This window comes from Crocodylus porosus, unplaced genomic scaffold, assembly GCF_001723895.1.
Source record: "Crocodylus porosus isolate Cpor-Errol unplaced genomic scaffold, CroPor_comp1, whole genome shotgun sequence".
In the NCBI taxonomy this organism is placed as follows: domain Eukaryota; kingdom Metazoa; phylum Chordata; order Crocodylia; family Crocodylidae; genus Crocodylus; species Crocodylus porosus.
The window spans coordinates 15,475,471-15,499,706 of record NW_017728922.1 but is presented as its reverse complement, the minus strand read 5'-3'; the positions used below and the strand labels follow the sequence as shown (position 1 = coordinate 15,499,706).

At 47.1% G+C, this 24,236-nt stretch overlaps 1 protein-coding gene and 1 long non-coding RNA gene across 3 annotated transcripts in view; one reads left to right on the top strand and one right to left on the bottom strand.

The window, feature by feature from the left end:
- LOC109313238 overlaps positions 1–10,317 on the top strand; it is a 16,004-nt gene extending 5,687 nt beyond the window's left edge. The window contains exons 2-3 of the long non-coding RNA XR_002102004.1: positions 4,884–4,930; positions 10,021–10,317. This is a non-coding gene — a long non-coding RNA (uncharacterized LOC109313238). The remainder of the gene's footprint in view (positions 1–4,883; positions 4,931–10,020) is intronic.
- The window catches only part of RALY (RALY heterogeneous nuclear ribonucleoprotein), a 267,642-nt gene that overhangs the window by 160,382 nt on the left and 83,024 nt on the right, over positions 1–24,236 (bottom strand). The window lies entirely within an intron of this gene.

Sequence of the window (24,236 nt, the reverse complement as noted above, 5' to 3'; positions counted from 1 at the left end):
TCCTCCCCACCCCCCCAGCAAATTTGGCTTTTTGAGAGCAGCACAAAACCTCTTGAATACCAACTCACCTACCAAGTGAATGACAAAAATGTCTGGATCCATGAAATACTCCATTAGTTGGAAGTGTCTGGAGGGAAGGCAGTTCCCAGAGGTCCCGCAGAAAGAACCAATGAAATCAGGCCATTTATAAATGGATCACAGTGGAGATGTCAGCTTGTAGGTGCTACCAGGACTGGTATCAGTGCTAGGCCAAGGCAGAAGTACTGAGGGCTGGTAGAGGAGAATCCAGGATGCCAGCTGGGTTTTGGAGGGCAACATGGTCAACAGGAGTGACATGGACCAGGAGGACTATGAGTAGGCTCATAACAGAATGGCTCCTGCACCAAACTTCAGGTCTTGCCATCTTTGGAAGGCTGGTGATGCTCTTAGCAAAGAAAAGATCCTGGAGCAGATGGGTTTTCCAGTTTTAAGAGAAAATGGGTTAACTGATAATGTATTCATCCATCAACCCTCTGTGTTGCTGTTAGGATTTTTTGGTGGCAGGGGAAAAGCAGACTACCTGAGTTTTAAGTCCTGATAGTCCTGGGTTTAGTCTACTACATTTGGAGGAATCTAAGGCCACTATGCATCCACAGGGAGCTCATACACATGACCATCAATGTATATGGCCAGTACAGAGCCTACTGCATATGCCCAGTCTGCCTGCAACCACAGGTGCCTATACATGCAGGATTGTGCATCCAGGAAAGAATTCCAGTAGTGTGTAAATGCCAAAAGTGCCAAAAGACCCAATCTGGACACACAGATGACTAGGAAGAGAACCAAATGTACCCTCAGGACATATCTATGCTGCCTCAAGAATGCATCAGTGACTGCCGCAATGAAGCAGTCAAGTTGTACCTGTGTCATATGCTGTCTACCTGGGTGGATGTAACAAAGCTAACAACGTGGTAGTGGGTGCTGGTAAGCTTGCTCTCTCAGGAGCACTTGTTTGCACACACCCTGCATAGTTCTATGGCATATACGTTATGTCCATTTTGGGGCACAGCATGTGGAGAGAGAGCAGGGATGGCATGCAACATTGGGTACTCACTAGCATAGGCCCGAGGTGGTGCAGAATGTTAGTATTCTCACAAATCAATTATTCCAAGAATGGAGCCTCTAAGAAAAACACCAAATATTGGAGTAATATCACGAGCTGACAGCATGGTTTAAATTTACAGGATGGCACAGTTCTTCCCTTTAAGCACATAATATATACCTGAACCAACTAATTTATTCATAGAAAAAATCTTTCCTTCAGTGAAACTTTACTGTTATTAAAAAGTCTACTGCACTCATAACTGTTATGAACCCAGTTCTAATGAAACACATGAAGATATTAATGATGAATCTTGAAATGGGAATTTAATACCGGAGAAGGTTGTTTTAAGCAGTAAAATCTTGAGGCCAGTTCCTTGGGACATATAATCAGCCAGATTCTAATGATCTTAATAGGGTTGGCCAAACTACACTAGCTAAAGATCTGGGCTTTGGTATGTAAGTTAAATACGAATTTGTACATGTGGGGTGAGAGGGAGATCCTGAATTTTGGAGAGGGCAGAAGAGTAACCTTGACACGTCTGAACCTGGTACTTGTTGCTGCTGACAGTGCCAAGAAGAACGGTTACAAACGTATTAACATGGAATAGTTCTTTCCACCCATGGTTCTCAGGTAGGGAGAGAGGTGTTCAAGAAACTCAATGCTATAATTGTGTGTCAAATCCATTAGGCTTGAACTGAACAGCTGCTTGTGTCCCTCCTGTATTATATCTAGCAAAGCACTTCAGCTACTCTGTAATCCTTGCCCCTTTTTTCAGAATGAAGCAATCTTCTTAATGGATACTCATAGTCAGTTTCTAATCTCAGTGATGTTGGTGTAACTTCACCGGAATCCCAAGAGTTACACTGGATTGATACTGGTGTACCTGAGGTTAGATTATGGCCTGTGGACATGCAGAGTTTAAACATCAGCTGATGTCCACTAGGTCTGAGTGGCTACAAGTTTACTTTATATTATATAAAATATGGCAAAACTTATTTGGAGTCAGTGGAATGGTACTATTTATATCAGCTGTGGATCTCACCCATACACTGCAGAGTAGCAATATTTACCACTAGAATAACCAAGAAAAGGGCAAAGAAGTTTTGTCTATTTTTTTCATATCTCTTCACATTTCAAAGATACTCTTAAGAAAGAGGAGAAATCAACCATCTGTTTTGGAGTTACTGAAGTCCTTTTAATTAAAGGCTGGATACCTTGAAGTCAGCCAGCCCTGATGGGTTACACCGAAGGGTACTCAGGGAGCTGGTGAGCATCATAGCTCAGCCCCTGGCACAGATCTTTGAGAGTTCTTGGCGCTCTGGTGAAGTGCCCAATGATTGGAAGAGGGCCAATGTCGTGCCTATCTTCAAGAAAGGGAGGAAAGTGGATCCGGCAAACTACAGGCCCATCAGCCTGACCTTTCTCTTGGGGAAAGTCTTGGAAAAGATTATCAAGGAGGCCATCCTTAACAGACTAGCTGAAGGCAATATCCTGAGGGATACCCAGCATGGGTTTGTTGCAGGTAGGTCTTGCTTGACCAATCTCATTTCCTTTTATGACCAGGTGACTTATCACCTGGACAAAGGGGAAGAGATCGACGTCATATACCTCGACTTTAAAAGACTTTGATCTGGTATCCCACGATCACCTCTTGGTTAAACTGGCTAACTGCGGCCTTGGAGTCACCACGATCCGCTGGCTGGGGAACTGGCTCTGTGATAGGACCCAGAGGGTGGTGGTTGATGGGAGTCAATCGTCTTGGTGTGCTGTGACCAGTGGGGTCCCACAAGGCTCTGTCCTAGGGCCTATACTGTTTAACATCTTCATCAATGATGTGGACATTGGTGTCAGAAGTAGACTGGCCAAGTTTGCCAATGACACTGAACTCTGGGGTAAAGCATCCACACCTGAGGACAGGAGGGTGATCCAGGTGGATCTGGACAGACTCATGAAATGGGAGGATGAGAACCTGATGGTGTTCAACACCGAAAAATGCAGGTTCTCCACCTTGGGAGGAAAAACCTGCACCATGCTGATAGGCTCAGTAGTGCTATGCTGGTTAGCTCTACAGATGAAAGGGACTCGGGGGTTGTGGTTGACCACAAGATGAACATGAGCCTGCAGTGTGATGCTGCAGCTAGTAAAGCAAGCAAAACACTGGCTTGCATCCATAGATGCTTCTCAAGCCGATCCCGGGACATCATTCTCCCATTGTACTTGGCCTTGGTGAGGCCACAGCTGGAAAACTGTGTCCAGTTTTGGGCTCCGCAATTCAAAAAGGAAAGAAGCTTGAGAGGGTGCAGAGGAGAGTCATGCGCATGATCGGAGGGCAGGAAAACAGATCTTATGATGACAGGCTGAGAGCAATGGGGCTATTCAGCCTGGAAAAGCGCAGGCTCAGGGGTGATCTGGCGGCCACCTATAAGTTTATCAGGAGTGCTCATCAGGATCTGGGGAATGTCTGTTCACCAGAGCCCCCCAAGGGATGACAAGATCGAATGGTCACAAACTCCACTGTGACTGGTTCAGGCTGGACATAAGAAAGAACTTCTTCACTGTCTGAGCCCCCAAGGTCTGGACTAGACTGCTACCCGAGGCGGTTCAAGCGCCTACTTTGAACGCCTTCAAAACACATTTGGATGCTTATCTTGCTGGGATTCTATGATCCCTTTTGACTTCCTGCCCCTGGGGTAGGGGGCTGGACTCGATCCTCCGGAGTCCCTTCCAGCCCAAATGTCTATGAAATATATGAAATAAAGAAATCAGCATTTGCTGCCTTTAATTAAGTTTTGGTGTTCTTTCTTCCTCACAGTAGAAAAAAAGCCTAGTGGATTCCCACTTTGGCCATCTGCCCTGCACACAATTAGAATTTTATTTATATAGTGATCGCATACTGGCTGACCAAGTGGTGCTATTATTACCATAAATACCTTTGAACAGGAAGCTTCAAGGACTTGAGTTATTGTTTTAGCTATCATGCTGCACAGGTATAGTGCCTTTCTGCTGGAGATCAGAAGGTAAGAGCCCCAGTCCTTGTATCTACAACTTACAACTCTATGGACTTCTTGAGTTACAGTGAGGGGGAGGGAATACAGAATTTTGTTCACTGGACTAGGTTCACATAGGTCCAAGCTGCATTTCTCTCCAGCTCTAAGACTCACTGCCTTCCAGAGAAGACTGGCAATACTGCTTCTATTGTCACCCTTCTAAGATTATTTTCTGTTTAAAAGTGGAGCCAGTGCTTCCTAGGAGCTACAAGGGAAGAAGATACCATGAAGAAGCATTGAGGCAGCAGCAAGCTTCTGGCTGCCCTTTCAGTGGACTTTCAGTGGACAGTGACTCTCTGTAGAAGGAGGGAGGGGGGTATGTCCACTTTCTACCACTGAAGCTTTCTCTTTATGTTACTTATTTGATTTGTGTAGGAGCTAGAAAAAAGCAAGTGTGTATTATGCCCATTAACTAAACCTGAGAATACACTGGTGAGGGAGCAAGGGATAAGATTCTAGTCTACACTCCAGGAAAACTTCCATTGACTTTCAGAGGGAAGGGGTCCGATCCTGAAAGCTGGAAAGGATGAGGCTTAGGCAAGTATTGTTATTCTAATGATGAAGTCATTAAACATTTGACTGTAGCTTACTGAAGCAGTGCAGGTATTTCCATTGACTTGTGTTGGCCTGTAGGCACAAAGCAAGAAGGTAACTGCTCCAAGGAGTCCTGAGTCCTCACCTCCCCAATATCTAATCAATAGAACATGTATCATTAATTTTCTGCCTGTGGTGTTTTCTATTCTTTTTAACAGGTGACATTTTGCTGGGCAACAGATTCATCCCTACAGAAGAGCCTGAGGTAAAAATTTGACCGCTACAGCAGGGAGGCATGACTCTGAACAGTAGGCCTGTGTGAAGCAGCAAGTATTTGATTAGTATTTGGCCAATTCAGAGAGACAGTGATTCAGTTTCAGAGAGACAGTGATTCAGTTTTGATTCAAATCACTGTCTTAATTCGATTCGGTCGATTCGAATTCGGAGATTTGGCACCGATTCAGAGATTTGGCCATAGACTAATGGGGAATCACTAAAATACCTATAACTTTGTCATTTTTTTGCAGATTCAGATGAAAACAGCAGGGATCATATCCCAGGTATTAAAGACATAAAGCATGACAAGTTTCAAGGAGATAGGTGCAGGAGTTTCTGTGAAAGTACACGTCAAGATTCTGAAAGCAAAAAAAAAAAAAAAAAATGAAATAGATGCAAGAGTGAAGAGGGTGGCACTCACTCCTTCTGCAGGTGGAGCTTGGGGAACCCCAGCAGTGGGAGGTTCACCTTCAGGAACACCAGCTGCACCACCAAACCAGGATCCAAGGAGGTGTGGTGGGGTGTCACAACATCACCAGCAGTGCTGAACACCCTCTCGCTTGGAACAATGGTTGGTGGACAGGACAGGTGTTTCTGGGCAACTGTGGTCAGATCCTGCCACACCTGGCTGTGGGTTGCCCAATAGGCTAGGGGTCACAGTGCTCCACGTTCTCAGTGAGATAACTAGCCACCAAGACCTCCACACTACCTGCCTGATGGTGGGGGTCTGGTGCCATTGGATCCCAACATTGAAGCCATGTCCTTGGTCCACTCTGGTAGTAGCTGTGGTGGAGGAGGGTGGCTTGTGGTTGGAGTGCTGGAACTGGAAAATGGATCCCCCTCTTCCATGTCCCCCTGCCTCTGCCTTTCTGCCCCCCTGAATCTGTTCACCAGCGGTCACCCCAGTGGTCAAGTGTTTTGCTGCTGCAGATGCTCCCCTTCACTGTCGGGTTGCACATGCTTACCAGCATGTGGAACCATACTGGACCGCAAGGGATACAGCTGTTTTTTGATGCCCTCCTTCAGCTGCTTCACCAGTTCCTGCACCTCTGATGAAAGCAGCTTGCCCCATCCAGGAACACTGATCCCCTGGAACTTCTCCATTTCATTCTCAAGCTCCTTCACTATGGGGATCACCTGACTAAGGAGGGCATCGCCAGTGCTGAGACTTTTGGTGGCCTCAAGGAATGGCTTGAGGACTACCAAGATTGGGAGATGGTATCCCACTCAGTTTTGTTAAGGGGGCTGCTGATCCCAGTCTCCCCCAACCAAGGCTGTCTCATGGATGGCCTTTTCTGTTGCTCGACCAGCCTTTCCAGCATCAGGTATATGGAGTTCCACCAAGTCTCCATATCCTTCATGATTTTGTGCTGCGAGATGCTCAGCTCTGCCTGTTTGTCCTGCAGCATCTTGCTCCCCTTGATGCTCCGGTGGAAGTAGCTCACCACCTTCCTGCATTTTGAAATAAGCTGGCTGGTAGTGACAGTGCCAGCATTGGGAGCCCTGTCCCCCTCCAAGGCATACCTGACTACGAGCTGGAACTTGTGTGCCACACAGCAGATGCCAACAAAGTTGGCATGCACCACCTTGACCATATTGGCTCTATTGTCAGTGACTCTGAACCCATGGGTGAGCTTGCCCTGCCCAATGAGCTACCCCTGCACCATGTGGTTCATGGCCACCATGATCTCCCTTTCCATGTGGGACCCATCCATCACCTCCACTTGAAGGAGAGCCCACCAATGCCTTGATTGATTGCATCAGTGCCCTGTGAAGGAGAGGTAGGCATGATCTCCACCTTGGCTGCTCCAGATGTCCGAGGTGAAGTACAAGGATACCTGTGGCCCTGCCTTCCACAGCTCCTCCCTCAAATACTCCCTGCATGGCTCATACAGAGAAGGCATCACCATCCTGCTAAAGGTGGCACGTGCGGGCACTTGTTATGATGGGGCCACAAGTGCGATGAGCCGCCTGAACCCTGGACGCTGAACAAAGGAGAAGGGCTGGCCATTCAGAGCAAGCATTTCCCCAATGCTCTGGGTGACCTTGCTCACCTTTGGAACAGGCCCCCCTTTGTCTCTGCCTTTCCCCCACTGGGCCAGAGTGACCTGCCTCTGTTTCTTGGGGACGGGGGCTTTGGAGTGAGAGGGGGACTTGTTTTTGGGTACACTCCCACTGGTGCCAGGCTGAGGAGAAACAAGGACAAGGCAGTGCTGCCTTCTGAGATGTAGCAGCATTGCCATGGTGGTGAAGTGTTTCACATCCTTGCCCTGGCTGATTTGTCTTTGGCAGTGCTGGCAGGTAGCATACCTGGGATCATCTGCCACCTCAGAATGATCCCACACTACACTACCCACCCGCTTCTGGGTTGAGGGTAGGGATCCTGCATTAGTCCCCTCCTCACCAAGCAGAAGCACAACAACAGGAGGAGATGAGGCACCTGCCCCCACAACTTCCTCCAAAGTGCCTTCCAGAGAAGGAGACCTGCCTCTATGGGAACTTTCAGGGGTGTGGAGCACAAACTCAGCTTCCCCTTCCTTCCCCAGAATTTCCTTTGCTATGGCCCTCAGTTCCTCTGTTTCCAGATCCAGGTCCACCTCTGGCACTGGAAGGCTCATGCTTGGAACCAAAATTGGGGTGGAGAATGTCATGCTGCTGCTGGTTAGTGGTGTTAGTGGTGGTGGTGCACATGCAGGTACTGGTACCACCTCCTTGCTCCCACTAGCAGCAGAAGACTCATCACTGCCAGGAAAGAGGAAAGTTCCCCCACCCCTATATTCGGAGAGGGGGGAACCTGCAGCTCTCCCTCTGCCCCATCTCTCTCTACTGCCAGAAGACCTGGCACCTGTCTTTTCAGCACACTTCATAATGTTTGGTGTTCTGCAAAATGTATGTGTGTGTGTGTAATATATGCTGTGCTTTCTTGCACAGTGATGACATATTGAAAGGGAAAACACAAGTTTCTTTTTGTGGGGGGAAAGAATCAAGACAGACTAACAAGAAGAAATAAGAGATTTGGGGGGAAGAATAAGTTCAAAGGAATGGATTGGGATAACAATAGGTATTGTAGGCAAGGGTAAGTAGGAAAGGACTGGATACAACTTATAAGAAGAGACACTAGCTAGCAAGAGACTAGATAGCCAGCCAGAGCCTTTCAGATGCTGCTGGTCCAAGAGAGAGACAGCTCACAAAAGACACAGATTACTTGACAGCTTGATATGTTGTTTCTTCATCCTTCCCCCAGAGCACTGTGATTGAAAGGGAACCCAGAGAAAGCTCACACGTGCTGGCCAGCTACAGATGTCAATACCAGACCAGCCTTCCCCCCCTCCAGCATTTCCATATATAGAAGATCACCCCATTCCCCTCCCTCTTCTCAGTTTCTGTTTCCTGCAAGTCTTCCAAATCTCCAAATCTCTCAGAATTGATTTGGGGGCTTTGGAATCGATTCAGACCTTTTAATGGGTCTCCCTATTCAATTTGGATGCGGAGATTCAGCCACTGAATCAGGCCTAATCTCCTCCAAATCCAATTGGCTACCACAGCACTGTGCTGTAGAAGCACAGGAAGTTACTAGTGGGGAAGGGCAGTGGCGATGTGTAGGGAGTGTACAGGGGTGCACATGCACCCCCTGAGAGTGTAGGTGCACCCCCTGACCAGCTGTGCTGGCTGCGTAGGCGATGAGCGGGGGGGGGCAGGTGGGTGCGCCGGTGCCTGCCCTGCAGGCACTGGCCAATTGCTGCAGCTGCTTCCTGAAGTGGCTGCAGCTACTCCCAGAAACAGCTGTAACGACTGGTCACAGTGATCAGTGATCGACTGTCACGGGGGTCCCCCCAGGCAGCACAACTGGCCATGGCAGGACCCCCCCAAACCAGTCAGCAGGACTGGTCACAGGAGGGGACACCTGCCCCCCTGACTAAGGCAGCACCAGTCGGCCATAGGAAAGGGAGCATACTAATGCTTCTTGTTCTTTCATATGGTTAACTTGGAACAACTTAAGTCCAGTTTAAGGTTAGTTAACCGGTCTAATGCTTTAGGAAGCATTAGGAAAGGAAATTTCTCTCTACAATATCACTGTTAAATTTGCACAGAAGACAGACTGCTCTTATGTGGGCCATGGTTTGATCAGGATTGCCACAGTCGCATTTTACAGAACTCCTAATACACCATTTGTGCATAAAGTGACTGCAGCAGCCATGCCTGACTGGGATCCGATTTAGAACCTTCCATGTTTTTTGTGGAAGGTCAAAACCAGGAGGCTTTATTGTTGGGTCAGAAATTAGATGTTTATTCCAAATGGTGGTTTCATTCCATACTTTCCTCCAATCTGCTACACTGCTGTGTGCTACAAGAGCTTGTACATGTGTCCACAAAGGTGTCTTGAAGGCCAAGCGGTGAGCTGGGAAGTCCTTTAAATCTCTTTAGATGGGGAGGTCTGGGTTGTCATGCATGCGGACACCCTCTCTATGTAGCTTCATCATGGCGGATGTCTGGAGAAGCAATACTGGCCAGCACCAGTAACTGTTGAATTGGTGTAGATTTCAGGGTTCTGGAGATAGTACATGCTGCAGAATTTAATTGGACATCCATGCATTAGGTATGAGTGCTAGCAACCCAGATAGGCGCACAGTACTCAGCCACTAAGAAGACCAGTGCCATAGTAGAGGTGTGGAGTACTCCAGCGGTGGCACCCCAGCTTGTTCTGCTGAGTTTTCACACTATGTTCAGCCACCTGGGGTGGAAGATGACAGCCCACTCATGGCCCACCCTGCTATGTGGAAATGCAAAACAGGAAAATCCACAACTAATGTAACCACAACAGTGACCGAATGCCTAATGGTCTCCTGGTGAATGGAGCAACAAGCATAGAAATCATACGAGAGATATATTGCCATTTCTCAAGGTCAGTGAAGATTTCTTTGGATCATGGTTACCTACTGTGATTAGTCTCTGGAAACGCAGAAGAGTTTTTTCCATGGTATACCTTACGAAGTGGACTATTTGTCTGAATCTTCTCTTTCTTCCTCTCTATTTTTTAAATTGGGTATTCTGTTTCTTGTTTTCTAACCCCCATTCAAGATTCATCTTCTGCCTGAAGCACAAAGGACAAGTTGGCTTCTTCTTTCTGAAGACAGGTAACATCGCGGTGAAGCGCAAGCTTCCTGTTTAGCAACCTAGGAAAGGTTCCAAATGAATCTGGAGAAGGGGGAACAGAGAAGGCCAACTTCATGCACACAACTGACAAAAAGAGAGTGAAATAGATCCAGGAACCCCATCGCTGACCCTCCTTGAGTCATCAAAGACTTGCTGGTTTATATTGTGATATAAACAATTCATGAGGCAAATTAAAGGTAATAATCCTTTCTTTCATCTGGATGATAGGGTTGAGGTAGTTGCATGAAGAGGCAAAAAGCTCTAAGGCCTTTACAGAGCCGTACTCAAGAGTTCATGAATCATGGGACCACAGACATACAGCTTCCACTGTGCAGGGAAAATTAAGAGCAAAGCGGGGCACACGTAGTTCCAAGCTTCTCTGTTTATATCATATTCTCTTCATAATGGGAGACCCTGCCTACCCAAGTTAAGCCAGCTGATACATGGCAAGGAAAGAAAACAATCTTATAATGCTTGAGGAAAAACTGGAAAAATCACAAGGAAGAAAAATCACAGAGCAAGTTCCTTCCTGACAGAGCCTTACTTGGACTGCAGCACCTGTCACAAGGAAAAACAAGGCTTGCTTTTCCACAGGCTCATAGTAGTATTGGCTGTTCCAGTCCCTACCAAGATACCAGTAGCTTTCTTATTTCCAGTGATGTATGACATTTAGGCATGCTCATATATCCGGTGGGCAGGCTCATTTATACAGTGTTTGAAAAATAGATGGTATATGAAGTGCAATTTGGTGTTGTAGCAGAGCGCTGTCCCCCTTGGGGTGTCAGAGCATTTGATTAAAGCCCTTTTATGGAAAATCAATATTTTACTCATTACAACTTTCATTCTCCCACCTAAAAAACACCAAGATGGACTTGTAAGATGCTGCACTATACACACACGTTCACAGGCCTATTCATTAGGAGGAAGAATCCCCTCAGCATTTATTTTTATTTTTTTAGCACTTACACAAGTAAATGAATTGTGAAAGGGTTCTCTGCTAATGGGCTACTAATGGGCTGCAGTAGGGATGCACTAGCCTGTTTATGATAAGAGTGAATAATCTCCATCAGAAATAATGCCCTAGATTCTCAGCAGGATCCTAGGCAAGGAAAGCCCACTGCTGCTCAGGAGGTAGGGTGCAAAAGTGGCCAGTACATTCCTTCTACAGCTGGTCCTGCTGTGTGCCAGGCTGCTTTCAGGTGTTACCTACATGAGCCTGAGGGATGCTTTGGGTTACATCAGTGAGCAATGGTTTCTAGAGGATGATATGGAAGCTGTGCTTCACAGGAGACTACAGAAGTCCTGTGTGCAACAGACTGAAAAACAAACAAAAAAACCCACAGGGTTGGGACTCAGAAGACCTGGATTCACTTTAGGTTTTGCTACTGCCTTGCTGTGTAAGCTTAGATGAGTGCTCACATCTCAGAGGTCTTTATGGGCCTCAGTTTCCCCATCTGTAAAAGGGGGATAATGAATTAACTTTCTTTGCAAAGTACCTTGAGAACTGCTGCAGAAAAAAAAGTGTGTAAAAGAGTAAGGTATTGCTATTATGGCACAACAGAGATGAGAAATTGCAGAGAAGCAGGGGAGCCCTTCTTGTGCTCATTGCTTTGTCTTTATGGACAGAATCAGCTGGCAGAGTGGCACAAAACAGCACCGCTGAACTCTAGGGCCTGGGCTATTATTATCATCATTATTGTTATTATTATTAATCCCTTCCAAACATAATTATGCTTTTTTTCCTCCAAGGAGTCACTTTGCTTCCCACACCATGATCAGTTAGTGCTGAAACTATAGCAACAGAGTGGATTGTACCATTAAAAATAAGGTTAAGCAACAACCATAATATGTGCATACACCTGTAAATTGACTTGTCTCAGTTCTTGTAAAACAATGCTCAGGTTTGACAACTATGTGTGCTTGAGAGAGAGAGGGGAATGGAGAAGTCTAGTGGACTGAACACTAGGGGTGCACCGATAGAGATTTTGGGGGCCGATACTGATAGCTGATTGTTAGCAAGGCATATTACCCGATACTGATCCAATTTCTGATACAGCTGCGTCCAGCTGGTAAGTCTGCTGTGCTGGAAAAGGAGGTGGTGTAGGTGAGGCAGATCAATGCCTGCTGAGGTGAGGGAGGGAGTGGGGCAGACGCTGCCAAGCCAGGGTGGAGTGGGGCATGGGATGGAGCCACAACTTGTCTGGGGGGAGCAGCTGCTGCTGCTGTGCACACCCGGGAGGGCATGGGGGAGTATGTGCCCCCCAGATATGCGTGGAGTGGGGGGGCGAGCTGGAGCTGGGGCTGCACTGGGCTTTTCTTGGTGGGGGCTGGGCTCAGGGCAAGTGGTGGCAGCATTGGGAGGGGGCTGTAGCCACCCCAAATTTTGCTGTAGCCCCCCAACCCACCCTCGCAGTGCTGCTGTCATCCACCTGGTGCATTCTTGGCTCTTCTGGGGGATGTGGGTGGAGGCGGGGGTTGAGCTGGGGCTGTGCCGGGCAGGCAGCAGCGACACTGGGAGAGGGTGCTGTGGGGGCTTATTGGAAATTTGAAGTGGCTGCAGCACCCTGCCCACCCCCAGCACTGCCACCACCTGCCCTGAGCCCAGCCCTGATCAAGAAGAGCCCAGCACAGTCCCAGCTCCAGCCCACAGCTGCAGCCCTCCTGCCCTGCCCTGTGAAGATCTGGGGGGCACACGCCCTCCCCCTGGTACTCCCTGGGTGTGCCGTGGCTGTCTCACACCCTGCCCTGACTGGTGGGCAGTGCCTGTCCCAGCCCCAGCCCCTGTCCCACTCTCTCCCTCATTGTGGGGGGCACTGATTTGCTCCCCTCTTCCCTTCCACCTCCCCTTCCTCCACAACAGACTTACCAGCTGCAAACAGTTCTCCAAGCTGCCAGACTGTACTCTTTGCTGCCTGCATGTTGTGCTGTGGCTGCACGTATGCACAGGCATTTATTGGCCAAATTTTTGGACGCATGAGGATGATTTCCAATATAGCTAATTTTCCTTATATTGGTGCTGATCCAATATCGGCCTTATGTATTGGTGCACCTCTATTGAGCACTAAATCGGAAGCAAAGGTACACTCAGCCTTTGCAAATCTGGACAAGAGGCTTACAGCATGTCTCTACTACCTCCAGTCTCCTGGCAGACAGGAATCCTGCCAAGTACACCCTGCCTGCTTGCTCCCCTGTAACAAGGGGGCCATCTCAGGGCCAGCATGAAGGTTGGCCTGCCCACTGTCTAGGGAAGTCTGCCCACCTGCCTCACCTTTGATATGACTTCAGGTATTCCCAGGCAGGAGGCTGCCCTTTTAATTGCCCTGATGCCAAAGGTGAATACACAGCTCTGAACCTCCCCTAATATCATATTGCATACCTCACAGCTGGTCATTCTCAAAACCTCAATCTCTAGCATGTAGGAGACTGAGTGCTGTGAATATCCCTGGATTAGCTTTCCTGGTGCATTTCTGGGTTTGGAGTGTATGAATAAGAATAGGTGCCTGGGACCTGCTCAAGAATATCCCTGCTGGGACATGCTGAGGACAGTTCAGATGTTGAATGTATTATAAAATTGGTACTGGCCTAAATTTTTCAGCCATGCTTTAGGCAAAACTGCAGACCTCCTGTTTGCTAGGGAAATGTTCTAGTCCAGTGATTCTCAACCAGGGTGCCACAGAATTGCTCTATTACTTTTCTCTGTATAAAAAATAAGAGCTGACATTTTCCAAGGGGTGCCTTGAGTCTAAAAAGTTGTGATTCACTGCCCTAACTACTCAGCTATGGGTGCTAAAACACAGAGGCCACTGTTGCTATCTCCTCACACCCATTACCTAATGGTTTTGTCTAGCTACATTTTCATGACATGAATGCACTTACATGTCCATAGCAGGTGTATGTATATGGCTGGGTATGTACATGGCCAGTACAAAGCCAACTGCATATATTCAGTCTACTGGTACATGCTTACATATTGACTGCAAGTGTAGTAGAATCACAACCGAGGTTTAAGTGCCAAAAGCCTACTCACATTGTTGGGAAATTGCTATTTAGGTGCCCAAAGGGTAATAGAACTCTTTCTGTTATGGTGTGGGTGCAGGTGCACAAGCAACTTTCATCTCCCTCTCTATGTATTTTTTAAAGAAAGATAAAATACTAACATATGCCACTGGATTATTATTTGTATACTGGCATATTATTTGTATATTGGTACAGCCTCAGAGTCAGTCATGGGCCAGGACTGCAGTGAGCTAGGTGCAGTACAAACACAGAAAAGAAGGTCATTTTTGTCCTAAAGAGCTTATAAATTTAAAATTGTAATGATTCATAGGGTCATTTGACCAATTAGACCCCAAAATAGATGACAGCTGAGCATTCATGAATGCATAATAAAGTTTAAAAGATTACTTATTCTGGAAAGTATAATATATACCATTGGTTGCCCTTCTGTTTAAACTACTGCAATCATCAAATCAAAGCACAGAAATCATGCCACATGATAGAAGTCACTAATTACAAAAAAAACAGAGTCAGAATAGAAATTTCATGAGCATCTAGAATAGTCAAGACAGAATGGGGGTCTAGCAGGTTAACATTCCCTTAAGCAGACTCAGGAGCCAGTTTCTTCATAGAAATCAGTCCATTTATTCTACATGGGGATAGCATCTCAAACAAAACCAGTATAAATGCAAAGAACAAACACAAAAAGAAAACCTGAGGCCTTTTCCTCAGACCAGGAGAAACAACACAGACCCTATACTTCTCCCTAAGCACCTGCTTTCCCTCTACCCCCACCCCAGCTTCCTTTCCTGGAAGCTTTTAGCTTCTTCTGAGCCCAGCCTATTATCTCTGTAGGTAAGCTATTATCCCTTACTCCCCTGCAGCTGTGCTCCAGCTCCTAAACCATGCACCTCATTACAGGGGAAGATTGCAACATTTGTTTGGATTTTTCCTTAATTTCTTACCAATTCTGGAATGTCAATAACATTTCAAAACTTACAACATGTCAATGTTCTCTCTAGTAGTCTGAAAAGGGGGAAATGTTTGTTTACATTTAAAAAATTGCTGGTTTTTAATTCTAAATGTCATTAATATTTCAAAATTTGAAGAGTTCCTATCAGCTTTGTGAACAACCCAATATCTGAAAAACTAAATTTTCATGTAACTGCTTGATGAATGTATATGATCAACCTACCCATTCAGATGCAAATCAGATGGGTCAATGCAGGAGGCACTACATTCTGCAAGATAAGATCAGAAAAAGGGATCTCTGGAAACAAATGTGCACCTATTTAGTTATTTTGGGGCAATCTGCTTCAGAGAGAAAGTAGGCTGACAGAACAGATTGGAATAACCAGCTAAAGATAGCTTACTCTGACCTACATATGATCAGATGTTTATCTATGCTGTGCTATCTTTCTACTGCTCATAGACTGAATCAGTCTCACTACTGCAAAGCAATATCTTTAAAAAGCTTCCATAAATGTGATTTGGTAAAGACATCTGTGAAAGAAATCAGAACAAAACAATATGTCACATTTCCAATGGAAAGGAAGACTGGCCGAAAATAAATGGCTCCCCACAGGATATTCCTCAGGCAAACTCTATCTTAATATCTATATCCCAGAAAAAATATCATCCTGTCATTGCAATATTGAGACAGCCACTCTTCCTATCATCAGTTATCACACTCATAATGCAAAGCACAGATTTATGAACTACCTAGTGGGTTTTGGGATCAACAGAGAATCTGGCCCATAAACTATCTTGGACTCCAGGGTCAACGCATCACATTATCCTTTCAAGGAAAACTGGGTTCCATTCTAATGAATCACAGGCATTGCTGGGGGCCAGTGTTGTTTCACAGTTCATGACCAGACTGGAAAAGGAGCAGATCAGAGAGGATACTAGTGGAAGGGGTCATGGTTGGGGATAATGGATGGAAGAGGCTATTCCCACTAGAGGGTACACTCTCTTCTTAAGCCTGGAGTGAAACTCAAAATCCTCCAGTCTTACCACTCCTCTGCTCTCAGTAAATATCTGTGAAAACCACTGGGAGATGCATGTCTCATCTCTCTTTTGTACCTGACAGACACTATCATTTCTTTCATTAGGTCCAGTGGCAAAGGTCTGTGTAGAGAAGCAAGAGGTTCCAGCCCTGCTTGCGAACCACAGAGGTGTCCATATGATGCCATATGCTGAGGCTTGTTAGTCTGTTTTTTAAAACTTAGGCACTTACACACACAAACTACATAAAAGACTCCATTATGTTTTACACATATGTAACAATTCTGTCTTCATTTCCTAAATTAAAATGTATTTTTTTCCACGGTTAGCTTTTTGTTGTATTCTGTCTGCTCTGTGTGGCCCCCCTGAGATTTTGTTGTAATAAGTGTATGTCATAGCCAACTTTTCCCCTTTTGCCCCATGCTTGTGCAACAAATTGTGTGTACCTAGCTGTCAGTCTCCATCCCAGAGGTGTCTGCATTTCAGTAGTGAGAGGTAAGGAATTTTGTTAATTATATTTTTTTATTGGACCAACTGCATATTTGAGATAAATTTAGACAAATTTTTGAGTGCAAGGCAGTAGTGACAGTATTCCCACTGAGTGTGCACACAGTTTAGGGATGATGACAGAAATGGTATACATGCAGAATATCACTCTATTAATCAGTAACCAGAGAAGTTATCTGCTGCATTCAGTGATGTCAATCTTTTCCCTCAGCATGCCTCCGCCCACCCTAATTTCTGTCCAGGTCCTTCAGGATGCAGCTATATAGGGAGCTAAATGCCACTGCCTCCCATTACGTGATTCACTTTTCAGGAGAGCTTTATGTGGTCCACGGGGATTCATAGAGCACTTGGGGTGGAGAGAGGCAGCTCTCCCAGAGATCAAGGAAGATGAGGAGCTTCCTCTGCCAAGGCAAACACTTCTCTGAGCACAGGTAATAGATTGGGATAAAATGCAGTAAATTCAAGAACCCTCTCAAAGGCTGGGATAATTTCATGTTCAATTACCCTAGCTGGGAAAATGAGAGGAGACAAGATCTTCACACAGGTGCTTGAAAGTGGCAAAGATCCCACAGGTGTAGACAAGTGTTTTTCTACCCATCTTCAGCTCCGATCAAATAATATGTCAAAGGGCAAACAAACCCCAAGGAAGCCTTGCAGTGCTTCCCTCAACCCCCTCATTCCAAATCCATTGCTTGAATCCCAGCTGGTAATTATGGCAGCAAGAGATCATTGGCACCTGCTTCTGAAATATTATGTTATTTAAATCAGCTGCATGTGTTCCCCTGGGAAGAGGGGGTAGGATTTCACTGTTTTCATTTCAGCCACTTAACAGCAACTGAAACTGCGCACATATTAGAATTCGGACAATTTGTCTACTCAGCTTTCAGAACCTGGCTAATTACTTGCCCTCTTGCTTTTCTGTTCTTTGGAAACAACAGCAATTAAGTCCATCTACCTAATTTCCCCCAGTTTTCTGGGATAAACAGGTGTGTTCAAATATAACAATGCCCATTTGATTAGCAGTTTACTCTCCCTCCGCTGCAATGTTAGGATTTGCTGCTGAGGGACTTCATCCTGTTTAGAGAGAAGCTTATGAAGCCGAGCGGAGCCCTGCTGGTTTCCAGCACAGCTGGGATTTGGAAGGAAGGGAAAAAAACCCTTAAGACATTGATATATTTTTATTTAAAATCACCCATTTTCTATTTATAGACTTGGGTTCCAGTTGCACACACACAGTCTTGTGGTTCAATATTAAGCAGATGATATATTTTTTCTGTGTCAAACACACACAATAGATCTTTCTTCTGTATACTCCAATAGAGCACAACTGTCAGAGTCCCTTGGTATTCTCAAGCTAGATGGATCCTTATGACTTACTTGCATGTGCACTGAGGAATGGTAGCTTTGTGCTTGGCTGTTAATGAGTGCACACACACAACATAGAAATGGTCTTTCCTGATGTAGCAGATCTAGCAAATAACAGCAAGAGACCCAGTGAAGTCGTGCATAGGAATCCAACATATGGCTGGTAGCTACTGTCCATCTGACTCTATCCTTTCTAAGGTGCTTTTCCCCCTTATAATACATATGCTCATGTCTCCTGTTCATGTCAATGAGAAAATGCATCAATAGTTGTGGTTGTGCCCAAGTGGTGAATCAGAATTCTTTGGTATAAGAACAAGGGTTTTTCTTCTTTTCCATGCTAAGTGTTATATTGTTAATTGAGAGTGTGACTCACAAGTCCAACTTTATTTTATCTTGACATGCTTAAAATATATTTATATAGCTGCATAAGTGCAATTTCTGGTGCTTATGTACAGTTTGGATTCTATTTGCAATTCTGTAGCTATATTTGCTATACTTCTGTAGCTACACAGAAGTCTGCACAGGCTCTGAGGCAGAGTAGCACACATGTAATGGCTGGTAAATTGCAAATGTTTACTCGCAGGGAGACTAAGTCTAGCAAGGGTTGGATGCTGGAACTTTATACCCGTTAGCTCATTATGTTAGTGGTGAGGGCACGTGCCCATATCCTAGATCAGGGCTGGCAAGATACAGCTGGTGGGCTAGATCTGGCCTGCCAGGCGATTTCATCCAGCTCATGGGTGAGTGCCTACCAATTCACTTTATCCAGCCCAGCCCCAGGTTGCCCCTGCTGTGCTTGCATGGGGCTGAGCCCCGCTCAGTCCTGTGGGGGCAGCATGCACTGTGTTCCACCCTTGCCCATGGGACGGGCCTGACCGTGGTCCCACAAGTAGTGAAGCAGCAGTGGCATGCAGGGGAAGGGTAGCAGTGATGGCAGTTGGTGGGGGGAGTGCTGGCTGCAGTGGGTGGGGGAAGCAGCAGCAGGGAGGGGGAAGCAGCAGGAGTGGGCAGGGGGGGAAGCGGTAGTGGGCGGCAGCAAATCAGCAGCTGTATGTAACTCTAAAGGCAAATACAAAGTCCCGTTAACTTCAACAGGAATTATTCACATCCCTAAAATTAAGCACATAGTTTAAATGCTTTCTTGGATAGGGATTGCTTTCCCAGATCAAGGCTGTACTTAAGGGCTTTGTTAAACCAAGTTTGGTATCTGTCCAAGCAAACAAATATGCAATTTGCACTCAGAGCTCTGGAATTTGAGCTGTTTTCCAGTAGAATGTCTTTTTCCTACCAAAGCATGAAAAAATCTTATATTTAAAATTTGCTCTTCATATGCAGTTTTTTCCTCTGGGATTTTCTTTAATATAAAAACCACAATAAGCTTTTATTATTAAAAAACCCCCCAAAAAACAAAAACAAACAAACAAACAACACAACAACAACAAAAAACAAAAATCAACATAATTGCTCCTGAGGAGAGAGTCATTTTAAATTCATGAGAGGTGTTTAGTAAGTAAGACGGACAGACAAAGACATTAGGTAACAAACACCTTCCACTTTTCTATTCAGCACTTTGTACTTCTAGTATATACATTCCAGGAAATATTAAATTAAGTTAGCTAGATAGATAATTTAATTTCTTTTGATTAAGTGCCAGGACTAAACTGTAGGTGAATGACAGAGTGTTTTAATGAGTTCAAGGTCTACAGAATCATTTTGTGTCTTGTGTCAGTTATAATTTCAAAGCAGAATTCCTATGAGACCAATTTACTGGAAGCGCATGGAGTCTTTTGTTCTAAGGCTCCTAGACTGCTGTGTGCACTAACTGACCCTGCATCTGTTTGCTTAGTAGCTATTCTGCTTACTTAGATAAGATACTGGATTCCACAGCAAAAAGCTCGGGGGAGCAGCTCTCTCTCTCTTGTTCATAATACATATTTTGATGTGATTACTTACAAAAAAGATAAATATCCTGCACAATGAACAGTTTTCACCCATTTGTGAAACTATCTAGGGAGTTTTATAATAATATAACATAGACAGCCCTGTCCAATGAAGCCTGGAAAAAAACAAAACAAAACACACACAAAAAAACCCCTCTCTCCTGAACAATGGAAACACCGAATCATTGACAGATTATCCAAACAGGGAAACTTGACTGACTACAACTAGAGCGAAATCATACTACTCTGCTATATGTCAAGTCTTCTGCAGGGTGACACTACAGAGCGCGAGAGGGGCAGGGAATGCAGAGCTTAGAAGGGAAAAAAATGGATACAAACGCAGAAAATTCAGGTAGGACAAATATTCACACCAGCAACTATCACAGAAGAATTAACAGAATGGCAAGTCCCTCATCTACAATTTCGGTGACTTCAGCAGGCTCTGAACTGCCTGAACAAACCTATGTGGGGGCTGGACTCGATGATCCCTCGAGGTCCCTTCCAGCCCTGATGTCTATGAAATCCTTCAGTCCTACAGAATATCTATAAACAGATGTCATCATCATCATCATCATCATCAAGGTCATATACAGGAAGGTGAAGTGCTGTGCCAGGGTGAACCAAACAGACAACAGCGTGGTTTAGTGTGGAGACTGGAATGAAAAAGGGCTACATTCACTCTTTGTTGCTACTTGGCATTGCCATAGGCTGGAAAACAAAGGAACATACTGTCACAGGGCGGGGCCTAGGAGTGGCCGTGATCTCTCTTGTGCCCCTACCATGCCAAGTTGCCCTTCTAGCATCCTTGTCTCGCCTGCCACATCTTTGCTGTTTATATAATATTAATGGGAGGCTGCCTTTCCTGGGCTTCTCGGACCCGGTGCTCTTGCCCTCTACGGATATCTCTTGGTGCACCCCCCTAGGGCGTTGCATGGCTCCTTCTGCCCCCAATACCACGCCCAAGCCTCGCTGGTGTTCTGGACGTTCTCATGTCTATTTACGCACCCTCTCCGGTATACACACCCTCTCCAATGTATGTGCCCCCTCTGGGCTTCTAATTGTGCACCCGCCCTCTTCTGAGGCTTCTTGATAGGCCCAGCCCTTCCTTCTGGAGTTTGCCCAATATACTCGCCCTCACTGGGGCCTATGCCTCATGCTTCTTGTGCTCACGCTCTCACTGGGGCCTATGCCTCACGCTTCCCTTGCCCTTTCGCGCTCTCACCCCCTCTGGGGCCTATATCCGCACTCCTCGCACCCTCTGCACTGCCAAGAACCCCCCCATTCTGCTGGGGTGCTCCCCTGAGGCCTCCTCCTTCCCCTACAGCCTCACCCAGTCCTCTGGTAACACAATCACCATCAAAACCAAACTCAAAGCCACGCCAACTGGTGGTAACCCAAAAGTCATCCTATCAGCTATAACATCCTGTACCACCCTGGCTCTCCGTCAAGCCTCCCTGTCAGAGGCCTCTCCATCTCATCAGCACACAGGTGCTCAGGCAGCTCTGCCTTGCTCTGCTCCACAGCAGAGCTCCTGCCTGCCAGAGGGGAACTGACTCCAGCCTTGGCCTGGCTGTTTATAAAGGCCAGGCCCCCCCTCCTTTCGGTCAGCTGACCCACTCAGTTGCCTAAGCAACCTTCAGCTGTGCTGCCCTGCTGATTGGCAGCCAAGCCCTATTACCAGTGCCAGTAGCAGGCACCCTAGTGCCCTGCTACACATCTCTTCCTCCTGGGGTTGAGCCTCCTTAGGAGTGGGGCGTGGGAGTGCCCCGCGACACATACAAAGAACACAAGGACTGGCATAGCATGGGTAGATGGCGAATGCCCACAAGACTGAGATTTTGCTGCCAACATTGCATTACTGAGAGATATATCCAAAAATCTACAAAGATAGATAACCTATCAAAAAGGCCAAGCCAAACTTGGCTCCAAATAAGTTATGATGAAACAAGCATCCTTGAAAACAAAACAAGAAACAGCTGTATCTCACTAGAAGGCAAAAACATCAGGAAAGAACCATTCACTTACCAGCTCCATCGTAACAAACAGAGACCTCTAGAGGGAAAGAGGGGGAAGCCACTCAAAGCATACACTAAATGCAACAAATACAAGATATATGACCACAATTAAACTGAATATTTTCAGTGTAAAATGTAATCCCAGTGTTAACAATCAGATGCAAGAGCTAGTGATCTAGCAAAATTATCAGAAAGGTATTAGATGCCTTTGAAAACTAGTATCTAGGAACATTTCATGTCATTGGTTGGAATGATTCTATCTTACAAGACCTGAGAAATCACCAACCAGAAGTTAATTTCCACCAGAATCAGGTGGAAGTACTGGACATACTTGAGGTATATATTCTAGAGCAGGGGCTGTCAAATGGGGGTATACGTACCCCCAGGGGTACTTTGAAAGGTTGTAGGGAGTATGTGAGGGCAGGTGGGCAGGGATGGAGCGCAGCAGCAGCGTCTCCCTCAGTGCATTTGTCTCTTACCTGGGAGAGGGGGAGGGGGAGGGATGCGCCGAGCACCACCGGCCCCACACAACACAGCACATCCCCACCCCAGCTCACTCTCCTGATTGACCGCTACCCCCTTACAGCAGAGCTGTGAAGGTCTGAATGGCATTGGGGAGACGGGGTGAGTGTGTTTTGTACCTGATGATGTGTGATTGGCCGGGCGTGAGGCCTGTCAGCAGCCTGTGGAGCTGAGACCAGCTATGGGAAAGTGATACGGCATGCAGCTAAGTGGGTTGCACCCCCCCATCACCACTGCTACACGAACCCCTGGGAGGGCATGGGGGGAGTGTACTCCTGGATCAGCACGTGGGGCAGGGTGAGCTGTGGGCCACTGCAGCTCGGGACAGTGCTCGGCTGTTCCTGGTGTGGGTGTTGGACCAGGCTGTGCTGGAAGGGGGCTTGGGAGCTGTGGTGAAATTTGGGGTGGATGCAGCTCCTCCCATACCCCACTCCCAGTGCCACTGTCGCCTGCCCCAAGTGCAGCCCAGCCCAGCTCTTGCTGGGAAGAGCCCAGCACAGCCCTGGCCCCAGCCCACAGCCGCAGACTGCCCCGCCCCCCATGCAGATCTAAGGATACATGACCCCATGCCCTACAGGGGGTGTGCATCACGGCAGGAGTTGCCACCCCCCTGCACAGCTCAGTCCTGCACCCCACTCTGGTTGTGCAGCACCTTTCCCAGTCCCACTCCCTCCCACACCTCATCACTCCCTCCCTCACTTTCTTTGTGACTGGGCTTGGAGGTGGGGGGCACATCGAGACCCCCACAGTGCAGGAGGGAATGGGGCAGGGGCAAATCATTCACCCCTGGCCCACTCCCTCCTGCACTGTGGGGACTTTCCCATGACCCGGCTCAGCTGGGTCCCCATTCACCATGAATGGGGACCTGGCCAGTCGGGTGGTGAAACAATCAGAGCCTGGTGGCTTGTCCAGGGGATCAGGGGGTGCTCCCCTGTGCCATGCCCCTGGATGAGCCACCAAGCTCCAACTGTCCCACAACCTGGCCTGGCTAGGTCATGGGACAATCCCTACAGTGCAGGAGGGAGTGGGGCAGGGGTGAATGATTCACCTCTGCTCCACTCCATCCTGTGCTGTTGTGGGGGTCTTGATCCCCAGCCCCAGCCTCACTCCTTCCCTCACTGCCGTTTGGCTGGGCGGGGGGAGCAGATCGAGGCCCCCGCAGTGAGGGAGGGAGCGGGGCACAGGCAGCAGCAGGGGCCGGGGTGAGTGGCACCCCTGGGCCTCCACTTGTCCCACCACCCGGCCTGGCTGGGGCCCCACTTACCCTGGCCCCTGCTCCTGCCTGTGCCCTGCTCCCTCCCTCACTGTGAAAGCCTCGATCTGCACCCCATCCCGCACAGCCCTTTCCCCTCCCCCTTCCCCCACAGACATACCTGCTGGGGAGGGTGTGTGTATGCATTCATGTGCTCAGTCCCTCCACCTATGCCCCTGCCCCTGCCCAAGCCCCAGCCCCAGCCCCACTCCCTCCCTTACCACAGGGCCTCAATCTCTACACCCCCCCACTTAAAAAGCAAGACAAAAATATAAAGGGGTACTATATGAGCTAAAACTTTGAGACCAAAGGGCTACACTTGTTAAAAAAGGTAGAAAACCTCTGCTCCAGAGATGTTAACATACAGACTCCCATATGAAGCTGTGAAGTGGAAATAAATTGCCATGAAGAAATGAGACCACTCGTATGGTTAAGGGCCTGCAGGCCAAGCCCTACGAGGAGAGACTAGAGAAACTGGACCTTTTCAGCCTCCGCAAGAGAAGGTTGAGAGGCGACCTGGTGGCTGCCTATAAGTTC